We start from the raw sequence: 23823 nt of genomic DNA, 5'->3' as shown, positions 1-23823 counted from the left end.
GCTATGAATGGTTTCTGGAAAAAATTACCAAATAGAAAACTTCAATTTCATCCTTTTGTTCATGAAAGTGAAAATTTGAAAATAAAATTTCTCTGAAACTTTTCTAAGCCTTTAGGTTCATCTAGAAAAGCCTGTGAATAAACACTGATAACACTCAGCATCTTACTAGGTAAAGAAAGGAGAAAGATACTTCCATCAGACTATTTTGAGAACAGCTATTTTCACATCCCTTCATAAACTTTAATTTGCCTTTAATTCCTCAGGTATCCTTCACTTTACTTCCTGGGAAAATAAACAGTGATCACTACATCTCCTTTATGTCTTTTAACCAGGACAATTTGAATTTTCCATTTAAAATAATAATTTCATAAAAATGCTTTGATAAAAGTAAGTGGAAACAAGCATTTAATAGAGGCAAATTTTGTTATTCCACTTTCATCAACGATTTCCCAATGTTTCCAATTCTTTATCTATGGAAATTTCCATGAACACAAAAATGGCAATCCTTACATTTCAGACTGCTTTGTGTTAAATAACTGAATAAAACAATACAGCAGTTGGTAATGAACAGGTCACATTCTTCCTTAAAAGTCTTTATAGCCCTTCTAATTCTATAAAAAATTAAGTTGGGTTTGTTTGTTTGTTTTTTTTTTTTTTTATAGGTACCACAATGCCTCAGACATAGTGCTTCCTTCCTAAACTGGGGCTGGGGAGAGTACTATTTAAGCTTCAGGGGACATGGTTTCTCAGTGAGAACTGCCAGTGCAGAGATCTTCTACCTCCTAGATGACCACTTCATTTATTTTGTCTAATGTGCAGGTGGGATAGATTTACACAGCAATTCTTTCTCAATACATTTTTCTTCTTATCTAGCACTGTTCTAGTACAGTAGCAGCAAAGGTAGCATAATAATGTTATGGCCAAGCCAGAAAGCCAGGTCTTTGTGTACAATGACCAGGAGATAGAAGTGGCAGGGTCTTTTCTCACCCCCAAGATAGTCCACATATTACTACACCTGTAATCTCAGTCTCTAATAAAACTATCAGAATAATTTTATGTGATCCACATAACATGCAACCTGTGTGACTAGCAGCTCTGAGGAATTCTTCTGGAAGCAGTGAAAATGCTATATCCTTAGGGGTTCACTAGAATGTTTAACTTTAGAAGCATCAGAGAGTTCCATAAGTCTATTAAGATTTACTAAGACATTTACTCTCCTTTAGCTCTTAAAAGGAAAGATCTCCCTTTGAACTTTCCTTTTATTTGCCTGACATTCTCTTACCATAAAATACCTCTGAGGCATTCAAAAATAAATGCCTATTTAATGTTTTCTGATGTCACACCTTATAATTTACTATACATATTTAACAACACATTACTTAATTTTTTTTTTAAATTACCAACATGTAACCCTAAAGATAAAACAAATGGACATCAAGAAGCTACTCTTTGCATAAATCTACAGACCTCAAAAAAAGGCTTAATGAAGTCATCATTAAATTAAATTAGAAAATTAGTAAAATTATCTAGTGCTGTACATCGTTTTCAGATCAACAAATTAGTATTTTAAAGTTCCCCATTTATTCAAAGAAAAGAAACTGGGTGTAACTGCATAAATTTTTTTCTTGCTTAGGCATATTTGTCAGACCTGCCTGGCCTTGACAAGCCTGGTGTAGAGTATAAAAACTTTATAACAGATCTGACCAAAAATTTGTGTGGTGACCGTGGCCATAGGAGTTCATAACAAAATGTAGGTATACAGAGACCAAGGAATGGGGCTGCTCTTTCTACTGGCCTTCCAGCCCCAAATCATTTTTGTGGGACTTAACATGTCACATGTGCTTTCTGTGAGCATAAGAAAAATGAGGTTCTGAATAAAAAAGTAGCTCTCCTTAAAAGGGCTCTTTCACACTGTCCATCTCTTGCACAACAGAATCAAACCTCATAAAGATGTCAATCACAAAATTTGCTTTTTGTTACTATACTGTGTATTCCTACAGGAAAAAAATAATTTATCATATATTTTAGCTAACATTTTAATCTAAATTTTGTATTACTCTATTAATTTTATCTGATTATGTTACCTAGATTAGAGTACTTTAAAAAGGTAAATAAAGAAATGTGATTCTGTCCTTCTTTACATAACCTTTCAGCAGATCTTATTGTACACTAAAAATTAATGTTTTGTATGTTGTTATAGCTCAAGAAAAATTTAAATTAGTTTGGAGATTTCTGGAAGGAATCTAATCCTGTTTATAGCCATATGGAAAACCTAGAGGATGCTCACTTTGGATTTTGTATTAGTCATTATTCTTACATTTGGCTATTACCACCATTTGTCTGGGTGCGATGACACAATTGCCAGAAATAGGCAGATTCACACATGGTACAAGATGTCTCGCTAGGATATATTCCTTCTTCGGAGTCGACTGTTGCTATTTCTGGAGTTTTAGATCCTGTTTTTACCATTCAACACAAATGTTTAAAAACGTGCTTGTAGGAGTCCTTTAGGACAGTTCTTTTCTCACAGAAATTAATAGGAAAAGTCCTACTGATTTTCAGCTTTGTTACAAGAAGAAACCAACCTAAATAACTCCCTTGCAATTTCTCTCTTTTTTTCTTTTTCATTTTCTTTTGGCTATCAGTTACAGATTAAAAAAAAATCTATCAAAGAGCAGACACAGACTTCCTGAATGGCTCTTTAAAGTTCATACTATATATCATTCTCATCTTCTTCCCTTCCAGCTCCCCTTCTATCATGATCATACCCAAGAACCATTTTCACGGCATTAAATGTGTCCAAATACTGAGTTTGATCGTTATTGTCTCTTTTCACATGAAAGCCACATATTTTCCGGAAAATTTCCACCAACCACCAATTTTTTTTTTCAAATCTCCTTTATATGGAAACTGGGCTTCCTTTCTCCCAGCCCATCTAAAGACACAGATACCTATCTGACAACATCAGCAATTACTTGAGAGACAGAAAGAAAAAGTACATTCCTGTTCAAAGAAACCTGATGTTGAAGGCAGATTCCTAATTCAAGTCAGGCACAGGCACCAGTTAAGTACACCAGGATAAAAGAAGAACCACAAGACATTTTTAATAATTCATTTGGATTGCAGCATGAATAGACACTATCCTTCTGGCTCTTAGAAAGGCCATGGAAGGAAGTTGAAGGCTGGCATCTTCCAGAGGGGCCTCATTTGTCTAAACAGTTGAAGAAACAAATAGAGTCATAGAATAAATTCAGTTGGAAGGGACTTCAGGAGGTCGTCTGTTTCAAGGCCCTCCCTGGTGCACAACTGGCTTGTTGTATGATGAATTCTATTCCTGTACAATGAGTTCTATGACAACTGAAGCTGAAGTTGATGACGTCAGATTCCAGATCTCTGGCACAGAAATAGAAGCTGTCTTCTCAAGATAAAACACACTAAGGAAGTAGAGAGCACTATAATTCAGGAGAGATTTCATTTCAAGAAGAGGAATTATTCTTCTAGCCAGGAAGAGAAAGGAATATTTTGGGATCCTTGCATATTTCAAACTTGAAAAAAAATTATGATCTGTTACAATGAGTTCTATACTATTCCTACCTTCGTTTAATATAACATTAATTTTCAGAATGGAAAGAGATTTTTTCTGAATGATTGATCAAGTTTAGACCAGACACTTTTATACAAGAATATAAAAAATATATAAAAGCAAACTTAAAAATGTACCATCAGTGCAATGGACTTCTCCATGGAAAATTATCTTGTTTCTTTAGATAGGTTGTCAGGGTTAAGGGAGGAAGTTGTATGATAAAGAAGAGTGAGAGAAGTCGAGGGAGGCACTATTCCTCAAAGTTTAGTCTCTGAATTGATTTAATAGTGTCTTGGGTTACAATGCAAGGTGTAACCAAACTATCTATTCTACCACACTTACATTACCTGCTGAGGAGATGTTAAAATGGGTGGAGCAGTGTTTCTTTATCTTTATGACTGAAACACTACAACTCCCTCTGGAGAAGCAGCAGCCACCCTGAGGGGGCTATCTCTGCTAATGGGCCATCAAGGTCTCACAGATTTACTCATAAAATTACATCCTTCCCTGGGGGGATGGATGGGAGCTACCAGACAATCCTGCCTGGATATAATCCAGGGCTTGGGACACCACAATACCACCATTGAATACCCAGAGGACAAGAGTTCTCTGCCACCACCACTGGACCCTTGGGGAAGGACCAGACCTTTCCACAGGATTGCCACTTCAACAAGACCACATCCATCACTCCAACGGGACTGTAACCACCATTTATTAGACAGTTACCACCACCCTGACCTACAGGGTGACAGCCTGTATTCTGACTTTGTCAGTTGAGGCCAGTGTTTCTGTATTATTGCCTCTATTGTACTTTTCCTATTAAATTGTATTATTAATTTAATATTAATATTAATAATTTCCTATTCTCCTACTATTGAGCTCTGACTTGAAATCTCTCACAAGGTATTTGTGTGGAGTTAATTCCTCACTCCAGTTTATCTTCAAACCAGCATAAATAGTTAAATAGTTTATAGTAAAACTGTGTTCTTGAGCAGCATCAAGCACTTGACCCAGACTCTGGAGAATTTTATAGTCACAGTTTTTCCATAGTTATGCAGTTAGACCTTACCACATTACTCCTGAAGAAGAGACTGAGGAGAGACCTCATGGTCTACAATTTCTTCATGAGGAGAAGCAGAGGGAAGAAGCTGATCTCTGCCTTCTGGTGGCCAGTGACAGGACCCAAGGGAATGGCCTGAAGTTGTGTCAGGGAGGTTTAAGTGGATATCAGGAAAAGGTTCTTCACCCAAAGGGTGGCTGGGCACTGGAGCAGGCTCCCCAGGGAACTGTTCACCAAGCACCAAGCCTGAGCAAGTTCAAAAAGTAAATACTCTTGGGCACATGGTGTGACTCTTAGGGATGGTCCTGTGTAGGGCCAGGAGTTGGACTCCATGATCCTTGTGGGTCCCTTCCAAGTCAAAATACTCTGTGATTCTATGTTTCTCCCTGATAGTTAGGACAGCTTAACCAGCAGGTACACAAAGATGTACGCAGACCTGAGAAGAAGCTGATATAACTTACTAAGGCTTACAGAAATTATCTCCTTTGAGTTTGGAAAACAAGGACTGCATCCTTCAGTAGCATTGCATGACAAATACAGCTATTCTTACACACAAGAGAGCCTGAACCTGCTACTTCTGGATCCACCCAGTGCACATCCTGGGGCTGGAACCCAATCCCTGTCCAGAGTGCTGAAATACAATGGCTGCAGAAATACCCAAAGTGTCCTTCTACCTTACCAGTGGTTTCTGGCTTAAATATGCAGGACATAATACTTAACAAAAATTTAAATCCCTAATAAAAAAGTGGGATAAGATTTTAGGTATACAGGTGAAAGGTTTGGGGTAATTTCAATCTCAGTTTTCCTCCCTTAAGTGATTTTGCAATTATTTGAGCTTTTTGTTCCTTTCTTACAGTTGAATTCGAATACTTTCTATAATTTCTCTTCAATTTCAGCTGTAGAACTACCCTCAAATACATCTCAAGGACCTTTGGATGCATGTACCTACTAACCCTTTATACAAAAGTCTTACGTTTCCAGATCTGCACTGGACTAAGAATAAAATTGAAGGTACTGTGCAAGATGCATAATTCATAAGCTGCCCAAGTAGGGAAATTGAAGACTGACAGGCATCTTGCTTTAAAGTAATCACATTTTGGATGAACTTGCTACCCACAGGAACTGAAGATCTAGATCTTCACTATAAGAGTCCAGCATCTTTTGCTCTTCCTGCTTCCAGCTGGAACAAGAAATATACAAGAAACCTTTCTCTCACTGAAGTGTTTTCAGCTAACTGAACATTTTGGGGTTTTAAAGCAGAAGTTAAAAATCAAATTCAGTTCTCAAGATCTGTAGCAAAATAATCTAGATCTTGTACATTCTTTTAGTGTCAGAGGTGAGTTACTTAACATAAGTATTAATGTGCTCTGTTATGACTAATGTTCTCAGTATATATTGCATTCCTGTGAAAGAATTATTGGTGCAGATACTGAAGATCTATAAAATAAGATTTATAATACAACATCCAGTAGAATTTACTGGTATAGCAATTTTAATACTCCATTCCCTCCCCCTATTGGGTATCCATTAACATCAAGAGAAGGGAACTAATTCATCTTTTGTGCTCCTCTGTTTCTAACATAACACATTAATGAGGACTTACTAGCTATTCTTTCTCTTAACATGTTGTTAACACTTCCTTGTCACAATTTCAGATTTTATTTTCACTTGTGCTGACACACCAAAAGAATATTAAAAAATATAAAAGCAAACTTAAGTGTCTATCATCAGTTAAATTGAGAATCACAGAATCATTTACATTGAAAGGGACCTCTTGAGACCTTCTAGACCAACTTCCCTGTTTAGCAGCAGGTTTTCCCAGTCTTTCTTTGGTTGGGTTTTGAACATCTCTGGAAATTTCTAGAGCACATAGTACAAGAGTGTCATACCCATTTGCTCATTTTCTTCAAAATAAACAGATATCAATGCCAAAGAAAAGAAAAAATTTATCCTTCATCTCTAGCATCTATAGAATAACTTCTCCTGACATTGTGCAAATAGTATCTCAATTTTTGAAAAGCATACAATGAATCATTCTAGAATTTATGAAACACTTCCTTGAAATCTAAAATAAGTTTTGTGGGGCTTTTCTGGGTTCTTTTTGCTGTTGTTGCTACTTTGTTTGGTTTGTTTTCGGGGGGGGTTGGGTGGGTTTTTTAGGGGTGGGTAGGGTGTGAGAATGCTTTTGCCAGAGTTAGGCTAATTCTTATGTACAGAGAATACTTTCAACACAATCAGAAAGCAGGTAGTACCTATTCAGGACTTCTCTTAGTGAGCTCCTACCACACGCTTTCATTTTTTCTCCTAATACAAACCTGCATTTTAATCCAACAGCTAAAAACATAAGTAAAAGGCATCAGTGTTGCTGTGTTCAACTCTTAAAGATTTTCTATACTTGACGAGCTGGAAATTATAAGGAAATAAGATATAAGCCCTTCCTATTTCCTGTCCTAAAGTAAAATGACAAAAACACTTATAATTTTCTACATTCAAGTTTTTATTTTTTATATGTTTAAGCTGGGACTTTTAGGCTACCACAGAACTTTGGATTTAATATCACCCAAAAAGACCATGAGAAATCTTTATGCCAAGCTCACCAATTACTTTTTGATAGCATTTCTATGTGCACACACAGAATGAAAAATCAAATCAAATCAAATAAAGACTGCAGAAATTTGGTACTGTGGCCTCTAAAATACAGTTCAAAAAGTATGCAAAACAATGTGACAACAAATGCCTGGTATTAGCTGGATAATGCAATAGGCGATAATGACATTCCTGGCAAAAGATCAGCTCCTCTCAAATATGTTAAGAATGAAGCCATTAAAACAAAGCAGTTTCATATTGTGGGGGTTTGTGCAGGCATTTGCTTCTGTTTTGATCTATCATGGTTTAAACTCCTTGAACTTTATCCTTCAGTTGCTTTGCTTCCTTCTTTTTTCTTTACAAAACCTTAGAGTGTCTACACATGCAAAACCACTGTGACTAGTATTCTTGTGAATGTTGAACGATTTTCTTTAATTTAAAATATGTGCTGAATTTGATTATTGACTAAATGCAAACCTGGGCTGTGTTTCAAAACTGTAACAATATCCTGCCAGAGAGTGACGTTATTTCCTATTTCATGAACATTTTGCACAACTTAATTTATAATTCCTGTCTTCTTGACTAATGTTTTCCATTGCCTTGCCCTTATCTTTCCTAACACCAATTTTCTATTCCATTCAACATTCATAACAAATTAGCATCCAGAAACAACTACTCCATTTCACACTGTAAAGTTTAAGTGAAAGAAATTAAAGCTATTTTTATAATTTAGTCAAAAATTTTAGAAATGTGTTAGTAAGAAACCTTCATCAGATGAATTCCAGAATTCAAAATGCCTAAATTGCTTTTTCCTAAAAATCTCATTAAATTTTTACGAGTTGCTAAATGTTCAGCTCTGGAGGCAGTATATAGGTTAGAAGCCAGAAGAAAAACAGTTCATCTACTGAACCTTAAAATTAATTGTCTTCACCAATGTAAAGAGGCTTTTTCTGAAACACTTGACTCCAGATATTCATTAAAGGCAAGATGAACAAATTCCATGCTTCCAATCCCTTCAAAAAGGGTGACCTTGGATTCCAATAATCAAAAGAGGAACAGTAACTGCATTTATGCAAATAGTTATCAGTTAAAATACATTAGCAGCACTGGAAGCACAATTTCTGGTGCAGAACTCCATGACATACCTTTGGCTTTCATTTTTTTGCAGTAATCTCAATTCAACTGCGGGGGCCAAGTATGTCTCCACACCAACCTAATGCACAGTTTGATCATTGGAATGCCTTGGAATGTTTCTGGGCTGCATGAGATCTACGAATGAATAGTCCCAGTATGATGGTGGCCAAAAACTCCAGTTTTCTCTGAAATTAATATGATGAGTATGAAATTATAACTACTCTTTTTAAATACTTACCCATTTTCAGAAGCAGACCGTCCATCTCAGTCTTTAACTGCTGCAAGTCACTAGCACATGGTCCCAATTTAAGTATTTCTATAGTCTAGAGAACATTGGATGTTCATACCGTTCCCTAACAGTCGCACAGAAATGCGTATCCAGTAAGATACTGAAAAATCCAGATTTTTCTTTACTAAATCCATAGAGACCATTAGCCCCTAGCTGAGAAAGCTGGCATAAACACACACAATTATCTGTTAAGAGGAGAGGCAAGTCTGGAAAATATCAGTAAGGCTGAGATGCCTCAAAATGCCATGTGATGAGAACAGACATAAATGGGCACCACATATTCACATATCAATAATTCTGCTTTGTTTCTCCTCTATGGCTTTTTAAGGAGCACCAATAACCTCCAAACAACCTGGAAGCAAAGGCAGGTGGCAGGAGTTATTTACCACCTCAATCCACTCCTCCTCCAACTCATGGAGATATATTCCAGCACTCACCCCCAGAATGTGGAGGATTGAATACAAATCTATCCTGAAATTTTCTTCATGTAATCTTCCTACTACTACCTTCCTACCTTCTACCAGTGCAGAGCTTCTTAATGGAAATTAATTTGCTGAAATCAGATGAACAATGTCCTTACAGGCCTTACTGTTAAGCCCCTTTGAAGTGGAAAAATGTTGTTAAAATAAAATAAAGACTTTTTTGCATCATTTTGACGCAGTCTAGAGTTCCTGATTTTAAAAAATTAAAATAGTATTCTTTTTAGCAAAATGTACAAACCTGATCTACTGGAATGTATCTCAGTCTGAGGCAGAGGGCGTCGAACTAGAAGGAACCTTTAAGGCCCCTTTCAACTCAAACTATTGTTTGAGTCTATGTCAAGGGCTTTTAACCTTCTTAAGGTAGTCAGGTGTTAGCTGATACTCAGTCACTGACAAGAAATACGCTGCCGCACTAAAGAGGCAAATCTACATAGCCTGAAGACGTAACCAAAACAATGTAAATGAACTGTGGTTTGGAAAAAAGAAAAGACCCTTAAGTAGCAAGCTGAAAAATTATTTTACAGGTGTAACTTTCAGTAAAGGGTCAGAAAAAATTCATTCATTAGAATTACGGGAGGTAAAATTTTCTTATAAATATTACAGGACCTTTAAAAAGTGTCATCATTGTAAAATGGACTTAAATCATACTCATTAATTATTAAGCATTACTCTAGTTGTTCACTGATGTTTTTTAATGGAATTAGGTTTCCTCAACTGCAGTAGCATAAGATCACTGCTATCTATTTATAAACAACTTTTCTTTATGTACAGAAGTGCCTTTTCATGATGGTATCAAAGTAGGTTTTTACATTGTAGCAATACTTCTAATCTTAAATGAAAGCAATCCATTATTTGGGGAATGAAAGAGACAGATCTGAGGGTACCTATGAGTTTAATAGCATCCCAGATGCTCATTCAGAATACTCCCAATAAAACAAAGTAAACAAAGTCAGATTTATAGGGTTGGGTTTTTGTTTTGTTTTGTTTTGTTTTTAGGGAGAATAATGTCTTTATATTTTTAAAGGCCTGGGAAGTCTGAACAAATGATGTCAGAAAAGCTACCTGCTGATAACTGCTGATGTCTTTCTTGATTCCTCTAAGCTATTGATATTAAGCATTTCCAAGGTCAAATACAGAATCCAGTTTCATAAACATATTAAATTTTTACCTGAAATAAAGAATTATACTATATCCACATACTAATCTACCTCATTACTGATTATTTAATCTTTACTGAGAACATTCCACCATACTTTTGATCCCTCCAAATTTGAAAGTGCTGCTAATCAAAAAAAAAAAAAAAAAAGTAATAAAAATAAACTAGAAGACTTGCCTCTTTAAAAGTCTGCAACAAGCTCTGTTAGCTAATCTGTGGACAGTTTATATCAGTAGATACTAGATGTCAAATAGAAAGCAAATTATAAGTTTGGTATCTTGGTATTTCTATGCACACAGGAGCAGGAATTGCATCCTTGTCTGCCTATTGGTATGCATTCACAGCAGCTCAAAATACAGCTTAAAAATGCTGGTCTTGGAAAGGTTAGAAAGTCTTTGAAAGGAAATTTTTATCCCAGAATTGCAATTAAAAATGTGTTTGCCTAGAAGAATTGCAAAATTACCACATCATACTGATGTAAGGTTCTCCTCAACCACTGAAATTGTTACTACTTTCCAGAAAAATCTACTATTAACGAAGTTGCTATGATGGAAGGAGAAAAAAAATTTAAAACATACTGTCCAAGATAATGCATTTACCTAAAAAAAAAAAAAAAAAAAAATCTAGTAGACTACATCTGTAGTCTGAGACTGAATAGCTCATTCTGCAGGGAGAATATATACAGAACTATTATGTAAGAAAGTACATTAGAACAATTCCTCTGGATTACATGCGCATGCAAAGGCTGAACTCTTTTTTTACTCAATATAACACCACAACCAGCAACCTAAAAATGAAAAAAAAACCCAACACAGCCACTGAAACATAAGAAGGTGACCACAGGTTCAAAAAAACTGCTGGAGGTAAAGTCTCAGTTCCTTCAGCTTTATGCCATCTTCAGAAAAACAGGTTTTCATTCTGACCTCAGCATTTGTGTGCGTCAGCTCTTCCAGTACTATTTTTGCTGCACTTCTCTCATCTAACAATATCAATGTCCTAGAGAGTTCTGCCTGTTAAATTTAAGTGTATTTCCCTTAAGGCCTTAGTTTTTTGTCATAAAGAATTCTTTATATTCTATATGGATTATATACAGATCCAGAGTGCAACCATGTGTGTCGAATTGCAAGAGGACAAGGTTTTAATTAAATATCTGGCTTTAATATTTTTATTAATATCAATTGAAAATAAAACTACCATAGGTTTATTGTCTTTATGTTGAGCAAACCAGACCACTGCCTTGAGAGCTAAACTAGGCATTATGTACTTTTGTGAGTTTCAAACAGGTACTTTTGGCGGGGGCGGGGGGGGAGGTTGCAGGTTATTGGCATTACCATTCAGTTTAGGATAACAGCACAAAAGCTGTCAAGGCTTTTTTTAATTTAAAATAGAATAGTAGTGAAAACTCATGCCCAGACTTACAGTTACTACTAAACTGTAGAACTCAGTAGACCTTTTCCCCTCCCAAAAGGAAGTAGAAGTAGGCCATCTGCTGCCAAGAAATAAAGTCACCCTATAATCATAATTTATTAATACAGAAATCTTACTCTAAATTGTAAGCCTCCTGGTTCCTTCTATTTACAGTGCTGTAGTTTGGCTCCTTCTTCCTCAGGTCAGCTCTTGCAGCAGGCAACAGCTTCCCAAAGGTCCCCTTCACAGGTACATTCAGTTTGTTTACCGGACACCCTAATTTTTCCACTGGTGAATATATATGCATACACATTCCCTTTGTAGGTCTTCTGCTGCCACAAATTTTTTCTGCTAGTCAGATAAAAATATCTGGACAACAAAGGCAGAATGAGGTCAGTAATATACTTCCAACTTCTTAGCCACCATATTCTTTACTTAGACAATTCCTTGCTTTCAACCCACAATTTACTGCAGACTGCCAGTGCCCTAGATGGTCTCTATCTGCTCACAAAATATTGTAGATCTGACTCAGCCCTCTCTTCTTTCAAATGAGGGAACGTTGTCAATCAGATTTTCCATGATTCTAAAGCAACTCCTGATCATACAGCCTCTGAATGATTAAAGATGGTACTTAAACTACAGTGCTGCCATACAGACCCAAACAAAAATACCTTCCAGTTTGTTGCCAAGCTGCTGAGAAGACATGAGGAGACACCCTAAAAGTAGCCTCCCAAAACACACACAGGAAGAGCTCTTGCAGGGTCAAAAAGGGACTGCTTTCATGCCCAATTCACACTGTGGTGCTGCAGCTGCATTTTTATGAGCACTTCAGGGAAGAAAATGGCCTTTTAAAGGTAAGCATTTCTCGAATTCAATTCCAATTCCAATTCCCTTTGCTAAAAAGATGATACAAACATTTTCTTTTTAACCAAACAGAAGATATGAATCTTAATTGGTCCTTTTAGCCTTTCAGTACAAGACATATTTCTCAACATAAGAATACACACAAGCTCAAGGCACTGTATTTTAACTCTTTAACTGTCTTTAACAGTCATTAAAATCTTACAAATATTATTTCCTGAAATCCACTACCAGTAGGTTGTGTGAACTAAAGAACAAAGAGAACTTTGCAAAAAAAAAAAAAAAATCACTGTAATTCTTTTGCTAACTCCAATATCCATGGAGGACAGAACAATATATATATGCAAGCAAACAAAAATATTTTATTACAAATATTTCAATTGACAAAGAACTGAAAGATTTTAAGTTGTCTGATGTTATTCTGAATTCTTGCTTGATGACTCATAGAGGGATTTAACTTTAAAGGGACATTACAGATCATCTCATTTCAACCCCTCCCATGGGAAGGGATGTCTTCCACTGGAACAGGTTGCTCAGAGTCCCATGAAGGCTGGTTTCAAACACTCCCAGGGATGGAGCATCCACAGATTCTCTGGTAAACCTGTTCCATTGTGTCACCACCTTCACAGTAAAGAGTTGCTTCCTAATATACAATCTAAATTACGTCTTTTCATTTTAAGCCATTTCCTCTTGTGTTACTACATATCCCTGTAAAACATCTCCTTCCAGCTCTCTTGTAGCCCTTTTGGCTACAGAAAGGTGCTGAAAGGTGCCCACAGAGACTTCTCTTTTCCAGGGTGAAAAAGCTCTAGCAGCCTTGTCTTCACAGGAGAGATGTCTGAGCAACCTGAGTATTTTTGTGGCCTTCTCTGGATTTGTTCCAACAGGTGCACATGACATCCATTGCAAAAAGTTTATGAAATCTGGAGGAGGAGGACGATGACCTTTCCCACAAGGTTATTATGAACAAAACTAAGAGTAAAACTTAGAGTAAGGAGTACTTATCTTCTGTACTGGGACCTGCCTGAACAAGGGCCTAGAACATCCAATATTGAATGCATGTTCACAAAGCTCTTGAATAAAGCAGAACTAAACCCTGCAACACAAATTTTACCATCCTGGCCCAGTGTTCTCCTTCTATAAAATAATTCTATTTTTATCTAGCCAGAAGCAACTTTATTCTTAGTAAATTTTTTGCAGAAAAGTAAACCAGGCCACCTTCCACATGACAGTGTAGAAATACACCTGCATGGCAACAGTACATTTAAATAAGTGCAAAATAGTATGTCAAAATCTCTGACTAAATGAAGAAATTCTCTGTTTTCAACTGGAATAAACTCAAAAGTCAAAACATTTTAAGCACCTACTATATAACTTTTGATAGAATAAACATGAGCTCAGTTTCAAGTAAATTTTGGCTATATCAATTCACAAGGTCACCAGAAACTCTCAACTCTCTGAGTTAGTAACTTCTGAAACCTGGTTTTGCACCCTATGGGACTCCAATATGAAGCCTTCAGATTGAAAATGTACAGTTTTCAAGAGCTCTGATTTGTCACCACATTGTTTGAAAAGAACACCCTGTTTACCACATAGCTTTCCTGGCAGTATCCTGAGGTTTTATTCTCAATAAATCCCTCCATAAATCTGCTCATTAGCATTACAAATTTCACAAGCTAGACCAGAACTTTTAAACACTACACAAGTTGCTGATTTGTCAGAGTCCAATACTTTCTTGACCAGGCATGCTTCTTTGGGCTGGGATAGAGTTAATTTTTTTTCATAATAGCAGACGTGGGGCTATATTTTGGATTTGTACTGCCAACAGTACTTTTTAAGATATTTCACACATAAAAGTTAAAATTTGCTCATTTGAAGAAAGCTAGTGCTATATGAAATTTCTGTTTCAGCAGAGTGATATAGAATATATTGAAATGACAATAGAGATGTGAGTTATGTTCAGCAAAATACAGCAATTGCAATCTCTGGTTAATCTCTACTATGGATAAAGCTACAAAGTTGGTGCAACGACCAAAATACTAGCAATGGTAGAGAAAGAGTAGATTAGAGTGATGAAGTAAGTGAAACTCCTGAAACTTCCCATTCTAAGCCATGGATGTTCCCATTTGTAAGTAGAATATATGTTTATATGGCCAATCCCAACAACATCAAATTGGGAAAGCTCCTAGTGGGCCTAAGGTGTCACAACCCAAATGTCCTACAAAAGCAGAATATCACAGTATACTATGAAAACAGAATTAAACGTGTTTAAGACCTTAAGACTTCATGATCTCTTCCCAATAAGAATAAAAATTTCAATTTATCCATAGCTATGCATCTTTCAAGCAATATACTAGAATATGCTAGAATTATTCCTTACCAGGTAAATTCCATTTGAAAATTTGCACAGTTCAAAATTCACTATGCCATTTTGGTAACTATGAAATTGTCATAATCAACAAAACAATAGGCTTTGTTATGATTTTTTTCAGAATTTCTGGTTTAACACTTTCACAATTAATATGTCCTTTTGTCGGAATTATGACACAGTGCAACAGCTTTTTTTTTTTGTTGTTGTTGTAAAGGGAAAGTAGGGTGTTTGTAATAGAGTTTAGCTACATCAAAGTAGCTCAAGTACTTAGATTTTATTTTTGCTTTCCCTCCCCAATTCCACCAGTGCATTACATTTCATTTTTAGTGGGATATATGAAAATCATTATAGAGCATAAAAATGTAAAGTCTTTAGAAACTGATCTTCTATCACTTTCAGAAATGAAAAATGTTGAGGAAATTCTGATATAGCAGCTATAAACAGGCTGACACTACTAGAAACCTGCATGAAGCAGGTAGAACTGAGTTTGAAAGCACACGTTTATGAGTCTTTAAGGTTGGTCACCATTTCATCCTCCTGTAATCTATTTTGAAACAAGCAAGTTTATATTAAGATAATATTAGTATGCTACTAACAATAGTACCTTAGTTTCCTCTGAAAAGACACGTGGAAAAGGCCAGGGTGACTATGTTTTGGCCTGAAGCAGAAGATATGGTAGTGTAGTGCATCCAGCCCCTGATGTCGCTTTCAGCACAGACAGATTACAAGCCTTGTGCCACGCCTGTTGCACAGTGCTTCCTTTTCTGATTGATGACATCTATTAAGCTCTCTGCAGCTTCTCTATTGCCTTTCTACATTTATTCAATTATTTATGCTCAGTCAGACAGCATATTTAGCTCTTTCAGGACATTACCTATTTTGCTTTTTGACTACAACTGCCAGACTATGAAGAACAGACTTCTCACTAAATTCATCATTAAAACCATAATACAATGGAAGGGAACACTCTTTAAAATGATGCAATCTTCTGGTGATTAGGATTCCCTGCTTTAAAAAACACTCTGCCTTTAGAAACATTGAACACAGCCTCTCCATTTACACCTCTTTCTATATAAATTTAATTAAGGATACTCCAAGAAGTCAAAGTACAAAGAAAAACAGTGACCTGATGGACATACACACACAAAAAAAATTCTGTCCCTAACCTTAGCTCTTCAACTACAGGCTTGCCACTTAGTCATTGCTAGTCTAGAAGTATTCTTTTATAAATTAAATTCTTTGGAAACTTGGTCATGTTTTTTTCCAGGAACTCAGCATCACAGATCACATCACCTTGTTATGCTGACTAACCACAAGAATTGTATGAACTGCTGTGAAAAGGTGACAAAAACACTTGAAGTGCTAGGGCTTGAGACACTGAAGAACACTTGACTATATTAAACTAAATAACACACAGTAAGCCAAAAAAGTTATTCTAAAAGCTCCCAATGCTCAGGGAGAAGTAATATTTTAAGATGTGGAACTTTCTGAAACATAGTTTAAGTGGAAAATCTTAAAATGATAAATAAAATATACAACTTTTTAAAAACTATTGGCAAAAAATTTTCTTCAAAATTATCTAAAGAAGCCCTAATACCCCGCGGTATTTTTTCCCTAATGATTATATATGTAACAATACCATTTTATTCAGTAATTAGACTGTAAGGATTGTCCTTACTTAGGAGCTACTCAACTCAAGATACCTATGCTTTCTACATTGAAATATTAAGAGATACAGAACCTATTAGTACTTCCCTGATTTACTAACCAAGAATTTATACAAAAAAGAGTGATTCTTGGTCATGAATAACTGCCTGATACTTGTCCTCTTACATGATTAGTTCCAAGTGCTATGGGAAGGTAAAGATCCTGGGTATGTATGAGATCCTTCTTTCTTCATTAACTGTTAAATTTTCATTCCTGCCACAACTACACTCTTCTCCACAGCTAACAGTTACCTGACATAATTTAAAAATTTAAGTAATATTTAAATCGAAAACCCACCTGTGGTCAAAATTCATATATAAAATCCATAAACATGTAATGTTGAACTTCCTATTTTTCAGATGTTTTAAATTACAAGATATTGGAAACTTCTTGCTAGAGGTTAAATTGTGCATTTATCCAGTATAGCTAGACTGCCTCAGCTCCCTCACTGGCTACATTGGATAACCAAAGTATTTTTTATGTCTTCACATCTAATTAAGAATCTAATTTTCTGTCAGAGTGTGCCTAACTAAATGCCAGGCATGAAACTGTAGGTTCAAGCTCCACCCAATAAAAATGAGCCTGAATAAAAAATATACCAATTAAATTTCTACTGAAATAAGGGATTACACATCAATTATTGCAAATTTTGTGGTGACCTTAAAGAGCACTTGGTATATTCTAATTACCTCTTGTACCTTATGTGATAACACTTCTGGTAATGGAGTTCACAAGCAGCTACAATATACAGTATTTCAGGTTCTGAATGATTCTTACTTTTTAGGAGTTCATGTAAACTTAAATATTATTGACTGCTACTGAGATGATTAAAGTTGGTTCAAAACAATGTTTCAGCATTTTGTTTTAAATTCAAAATTAAAGAAATATTATTTTTTAATTTCTTTTTCATCTGTTTGCAAGAAAATATCTATACCAGAAGCCTTCACTTTGTAAGTTTAAGCTTCCAACGTAAAAAGAAGATATTTCTTTTAGAAAAGAAAAGGTATCAACCAATATCCAACAACTAGGCTTAGCATTTTAAGCTTTAAGAAAGATGAAGCATCAACTGTACAAAGAAAAAACCCCAAACCACCAAATGTCCAAAAGGCATGTCCAAAAGGCAATGTCTGTTAACAGACCGAATAGCTATTTGAAAAACAAGAAATTTCGCAGATACATTTATATATATGTACACTGAAAAAGATCAAGTCTATGGAGTCATACACAAAATTCACTCAGCAGCCTCAGTTATGCCCAGTCTTGGTCTGATGTTTCTTAGCACCCTAAATATCGAATTCTTTCCTAGATTGGCATGACTTGAATAGTTGCAGATACAGGATACAGTACACTGTTTCCTTGCAAAAGACAGCCTGGACTTAATTATCTTTGGTCCTTTTGTACCACTTACATTGCAGCAACACAAGGAAAACTCTCTCCATAGCATTCAGGACCAAGCTTGCATTTATTCTCTGCCTTTTCCACCCCACGCTGGAAAGCAGCTCAATGCTCACACACCTTCAAGCTGATCCCTTAATTGATTGCCATAGCTCCCCAGCAAGATCTCATTTTTCCTGCAGTTCTATGTGAATTTAGAATTAATTGGCATATTGTCCCTCAGTAACAGGACATAGTCACAGTCTAGAGACCATTTCTAATGTACAGAGTTATAAGAAATATTTACAAGTCTTATAACACAAACACCAAGTATGAATTAAGAAAATCCACTGTGTTGTATACAAATTGCAAGGAGAAAAAATATGGAGTCAACTTCACGAATTTAAGCTACTAAATCTTTGTTTCAGTTTGAAAGCATGTTTGGCTGAAGGGCAAAATTTAGAAAGGATCTCCAAAATTCTTCCACACTTGAACCTAAAAGAAAAAACAGTCTCAGAAACCTGATTCAAACCCTAGTGAAGAAGAACCTCAACTAACCCTTTCTCTTGCAAGGCACACTTTCTTACCCTCTGATGAAGTGCAACAATTGTTATATTAGAGATTTCATTTTAAATATGCTTTTTAAGAAATCTCAGGGGGTTTTCTTATTTTTCTTTTCTTTTTATTTTCTTGTGGTGAAACACTACTAAACTAAATTGCAGCTTTGCTAGAAAATCACTTCTCCTGCAGTTCAACATTGCTTAGAGAAAATGTGCATCATAGCCTGTACTACAACATAGTTTTCTAAAATCACAGCAAAACAAGCCTATTCACCATGAAAAGTGTAATCCAGTTACTTATCTCCCTTTTGCTGTTGTTCCATTGCAGTAAACTACCATTACATGCAGACAGAGTAATTTCCCAGTTTCAGTCTTTCACTGGAGATTTCACCCAGGCACAAAAAAATCGATGATGCTTCATGACAAACATGTGTATACTGAAGATCGCCATTGGCACTTGCAGGCAACTAAAATCTGTGGCAACACAGTAACAGAAAGAACCATGTGCAAAATTAAAACATGCATTTCTGTCCTCCTGTTATAGTTAATCCATGTAAATTCTCTGCATAAGAGCTAATTTTATTCTCACTACCAAGATACAATTTTCTTCAATATACTGCTAAGAATGCATAGAACTACCATTAAAATATTTATAATTTTTAAGTGAGAATACTTGCCATGAAGTTTTGCAAATGTGTATATATTCACATACATAGTTCTAAAAACATGCATAAACTTCCTCCTCATAAGAAAGAACCACAAACACACAAAAAAAAAGTTTTGGAAAAAGGAATTTATAGCTTTGGATTTGCTTTTAATAAAGAATTTGAAGCCACTCTATTATTAACATTCTTTCTGATTCTACAAATAAAGGTTCTTTTGTGTTAGCATATTTTGCTAGACTTTAGCATGTCAAAGCAGACAATTTGTGAATTAAGTTCTTGAAACAGATACTTTTCATGTCTAGGAATAGAACAAAATGAAGAACTGAAGTACCCAACTGCAAAAGATCTGTCAACAATTCCTTTATAAAGGCCCATTCTCAAGAGGTTACAATTATCACAGCAGGACATTTTTTCAGGGAAAAAAAAATTATCCTAGATAGCTTTCTGGCTTATAGTTTTGGATTGGGTTTTTATTCCTCTCTTTAAATGAATAATGACAGTTCCCATATCTGTAAGAAGAAAATTACACATTACTTACCACTTACACTTCTCTCAACAACCTTAAAAGGACCTCAGACAAGGTCTAGATTCCACTCATTTCAGCTTCTCTGATATCTGAACTGAGAGTTTCATATTAACACACTATCATAAAATCTAATATTAAAATTTAGAGGTAAACTCCAATGTAATTCTTTGCTTTGAAGTTTCATCTGTCCTTTAGATCACAAAAAAAAAATCAAGCTTTAGAGTAAAAGGCTACTTAAAAGAACTTTTTTCTTCCATGACATTTGACATGTTTTGAGATACTATCTCAAAACATGTCAAATCATGCAAAATATCCACTGTTTGGAGAAAGAACAAATGCTGGCTCACCCTCTAGCTCAACTCAAATTCAAGGCTTAACTCAAAATTCTCTGAAGACAAAGGCAAATAATTTGTACATGAGCACTCTAAATCACCAGGGAGAGCATGGCAAAGCTTTCCTGTTGCATATTGTGAAAACTATTTTTACAGAATTCTGGAAAGGGCAGAAATAATAATCATTGATTTTAAGTTGCCTGCTATTTTTGGAAATTGAAATAAACTGAATCATATTAACAACAGAATTAATTCAGATTATTCTGAGTTGGAAGGCACCCACAAGGATTACTGTGTCTTTCTCCTGGCCTTACATGGGATGCTTCTTGAGTTCTGTCAGGCTGGTGCTGTGACCACTTCCCTGGGGAGCCTGTTCCGGTGCCCAACCACCCTCTGGGTGAACATATTTTCCTAATATTCAACCTAAACCTCCCCTGACACAGGCCATTCCCTCAGGTCCTGTCACAGACAGAAGGGATATCCAACATTTTCCATTTCTCTGAAAGCTCATCTTTTGTCATTTTAAGTTATCTTGTTATACATCAGAGTTCTGTCACACATTCCTTGGGAAAAAAATAAATTTAAAAAAAAAAAAAAAGGGTACATAATAAATACTAGAAGTTCTCTTACTCAGCTATGCTTTTATTCACATTAGGATGACAAAAGGATTCCAAATATTAATTGTTTACATTGCTGAACTGTTGTACTTCCTTGCAAACACAGCTCTCTAGACAATGTGAGGCTGGAGCACACGACAGGCTTAACTACCATTTCTAGTAGCTTACTTAAATCAGTTCTTTTCTGTACACTGAAGACAACCTAATCTTTTCCATACAGAGTTCTCAAGGTCTTTTTAATATGCAACAGCCATGAAGCCATTTTTCCCTGCTATTTTCTCCTGAATCATAAGTGCACTTGGCAAGAACTCAAGGCATACATGGCTGCTGACGCTTCATACACTGGCAGAGAAGGTGAAGGTTGAATCACTCTAACACTTAGGAATTGGTTTGGAATAGCTTTTACAGGTTTGGAAAAAGCTCCTCACTCTTACAGCTACAGAAATGTTACACTATACCCTTATACACTGAATGAGATAGAAACATACAGTTTACGAAGAAAGCTATTGTACTTCATTGTACATTCTATTCCCTGAGCCTTGGCAACAAAGAAAGGGTTGAACCGCCTTTGTGGGAGGATGATCATTGAATTGTGCACCTGGCATGCACAAGACTTTTCTGTCCCTCATTGACTGCTGTGGGCATCAGAAATGAATGAACCAGGGGAAGACAGGTTGTTCTATAATACTTTGTTTCCCAGCAGACAAGCACCATAAACACCAAGCCAGGGCACTCCTTCCTGGCTTCAGATAGACTTTCAGGTACCTTTTGAATTCTTGAAGCAGTTTATTTATATTCAAACATCTTAAAATAAATACTGCCTCACCTTCAACTGTCTCAGAGTATCTACATCCCTCTCCCTCTGTAACAAAGTACGTTCATTGTCTTGCCGAGGGCCATAAACTCCCCCTTGCTCGGGGACTTCACAAAGATCTTGCTTTAAGTACTATCTTGAATTACTTCTTCCTCATCCCCTCTTCAGAGCTGCCGCGGGCTGGTCTGCGGTGCCTTGCCGAGACCCCGACAGCCCCTCCTCGCACTGCCCACACCTTCCATCGCTCCCAGGAGCATCTCCTCACCCCGCACACCCGGGTCTGCGCGGGGAGCGCAGCCCTGAGCACCCCTCCTCACTCCGCACACCTGGGTCTGTGCGGGGAGCGCAGCCCTGAGCACCGCTCCTCACCCCGCACACCTGGGTCTGTGCGGGGAGCGCAGCCCTGAGCACCCCTCCTCACCCCGCACACCTGGGTCTGTGCGGGGAGCGCAGTCCTGCCCGCCTCGCAGCCCTGAATGAAACCAGCAGCTGAGAACGCTTCCCATCACCCCTGGCAGTATCCATCAGCTAAAACTAGAGATTAAGCTGCTAACAGACAAAAACCTCCGGGGATTCATGAACAATTCCGAATACCACAAAAAGGGCTTCAGCCGTATAGAAAAGAAGCTTGGCAAGCAAACAGGATTTATAAATATGTTTTCTCAGGTTATAGAAAAAAAATGATATTTAAGTCATGGTAGCTACTGCAGGAAACTGGTTAGTATACATTATTTTTTTTGTTTATTATTGATTTTAAAATGGTCTTCATTCAGAAAATAAAGTTTGCAAAAAAGTTAACTTCTTTGAGAGTTCCTCCTTTTTTATAAAAATGCATTTTAAAGCTGCTTTAAAGAATGATTTTCCGGTTTCTTTTCACCATGTTTTTTTCTCTGATTTCTTTCATCTACTTGTAGATTAGCAATTTTCTCCCTAAATATAATGTGGAAAAGGAGCACTTTCCAGGTGTTGCATTTTTCTTCTCTTTTATAGATTTGGCCATGAAATCCTGAGGAAGATTTCTTTTTTTTTTTTTTTTTCTGAAATCACATTCAGAGTGTTCCATGTCAGTTTTGAGAAGCTAGGCTTAGCAACATTTATCCGACCTGAGCACCAGAGAAGACTGTAGCATCTAGTTCCATCATAAGATTTCTTCACTAGGCAGGTTCTCATGTGCCATAACACTATAATTTATTTTTTTTTTTTTTTACTGGAGAAATAAGGTGTATTCCACAGTTCACAAGCTAAACTCAATATTTTAACTGACACAATTACTTTTTCCAGCTAGTAAATTTCTAGGAAATTGAGATATAGTAATGTATTATGGTAAAATTATACTATACCATTTTCCCTTTTCTTAATTAGAAATGAACAGTTTAATTTAAATGTTGCTCTATGCTCTTCATAGTTTAGAACTGGTCAGGTGTCAGCCTTTAATATGCCAGTTAACAGACTGTAAACTGTAAAAGAAAAATTTAAAGACATACTTATCTGCACATGACTTCATATGCTTACTTAGGAACCTGAGGAAAATCCACTTTTCATGCTTCAGTTAAAAACCTGCCCTTTTCAGACTGTGAGGAGAGAGATGCTATTCCTAAAGTGAGAATATTCATCCACTGTCTGTAAAGTACATCATCCCCTATTAACACCTCCACAAAAGGGTTGCCACAAATCTATTTTATAACTAGAATCGCAGGTGATATTCAACTATAATAGAGACTGAATCACTACCTAGAATGGTCTTAAATGCTCCTCATTTTCTTTACATATTACCTACCTTGTCTGTGAAAACCATATCAAAACACACTTTTCAAAATTACACTTAAGAATCCATCTGTTGAATTTTATTATCACTGTCTATGATGATAGTAAATAACGCTTTCTAGAAAGAAATGTTATGTAATGACTCACTTTGAGTTGCTAATAATAGGGAAGTCAAAATGCAGTCAATTGTCCTGTCACAATCTAATTCTTTCAATTAATTAGCCTTGCATTTAGCCTTCCTTCTGGTTTTGAGTGGAGTTTTTAAAATAAAAATTCAAATAAGACACCATTTTTCAGGACTTAATTTTGAATATCATCTTACAAACTGGTCCTGGGTACAGCATTCCCCTCCAGAGTATAGGAGAAATCTCGCTGACAAGAATGTTTTCTTGCAATCTAGCACAACAAACAAGGAAGAAATTCAGTAATATTCTTTCATTATGTGTTTTTTCAAGTGCTCCTAGCATGCAACATAGCAAAAGCAAATTTATGGAGTTGGTCAAGGATCCAAGTCAGAGTAATACCTTTACTTGTT

This window comes from Zosterops lateralis (genome assembly GCF_965231275.1).
Source record: "Zosterops lateralis genome assembly, contig: SUPER_6_unloc_1, whole genome shotgun sequence".
Lineage (NCBI taxonomy): Eukaryota > Metazoa > Chordata > Aves > Passeriformes > Zosteropidae > Zosterops > Zosterops lateralis.
The sequence above is the reverse complement of the archived record's forward strand: the minus strand, read 5'-3'. Positions refer to the sequence as shown.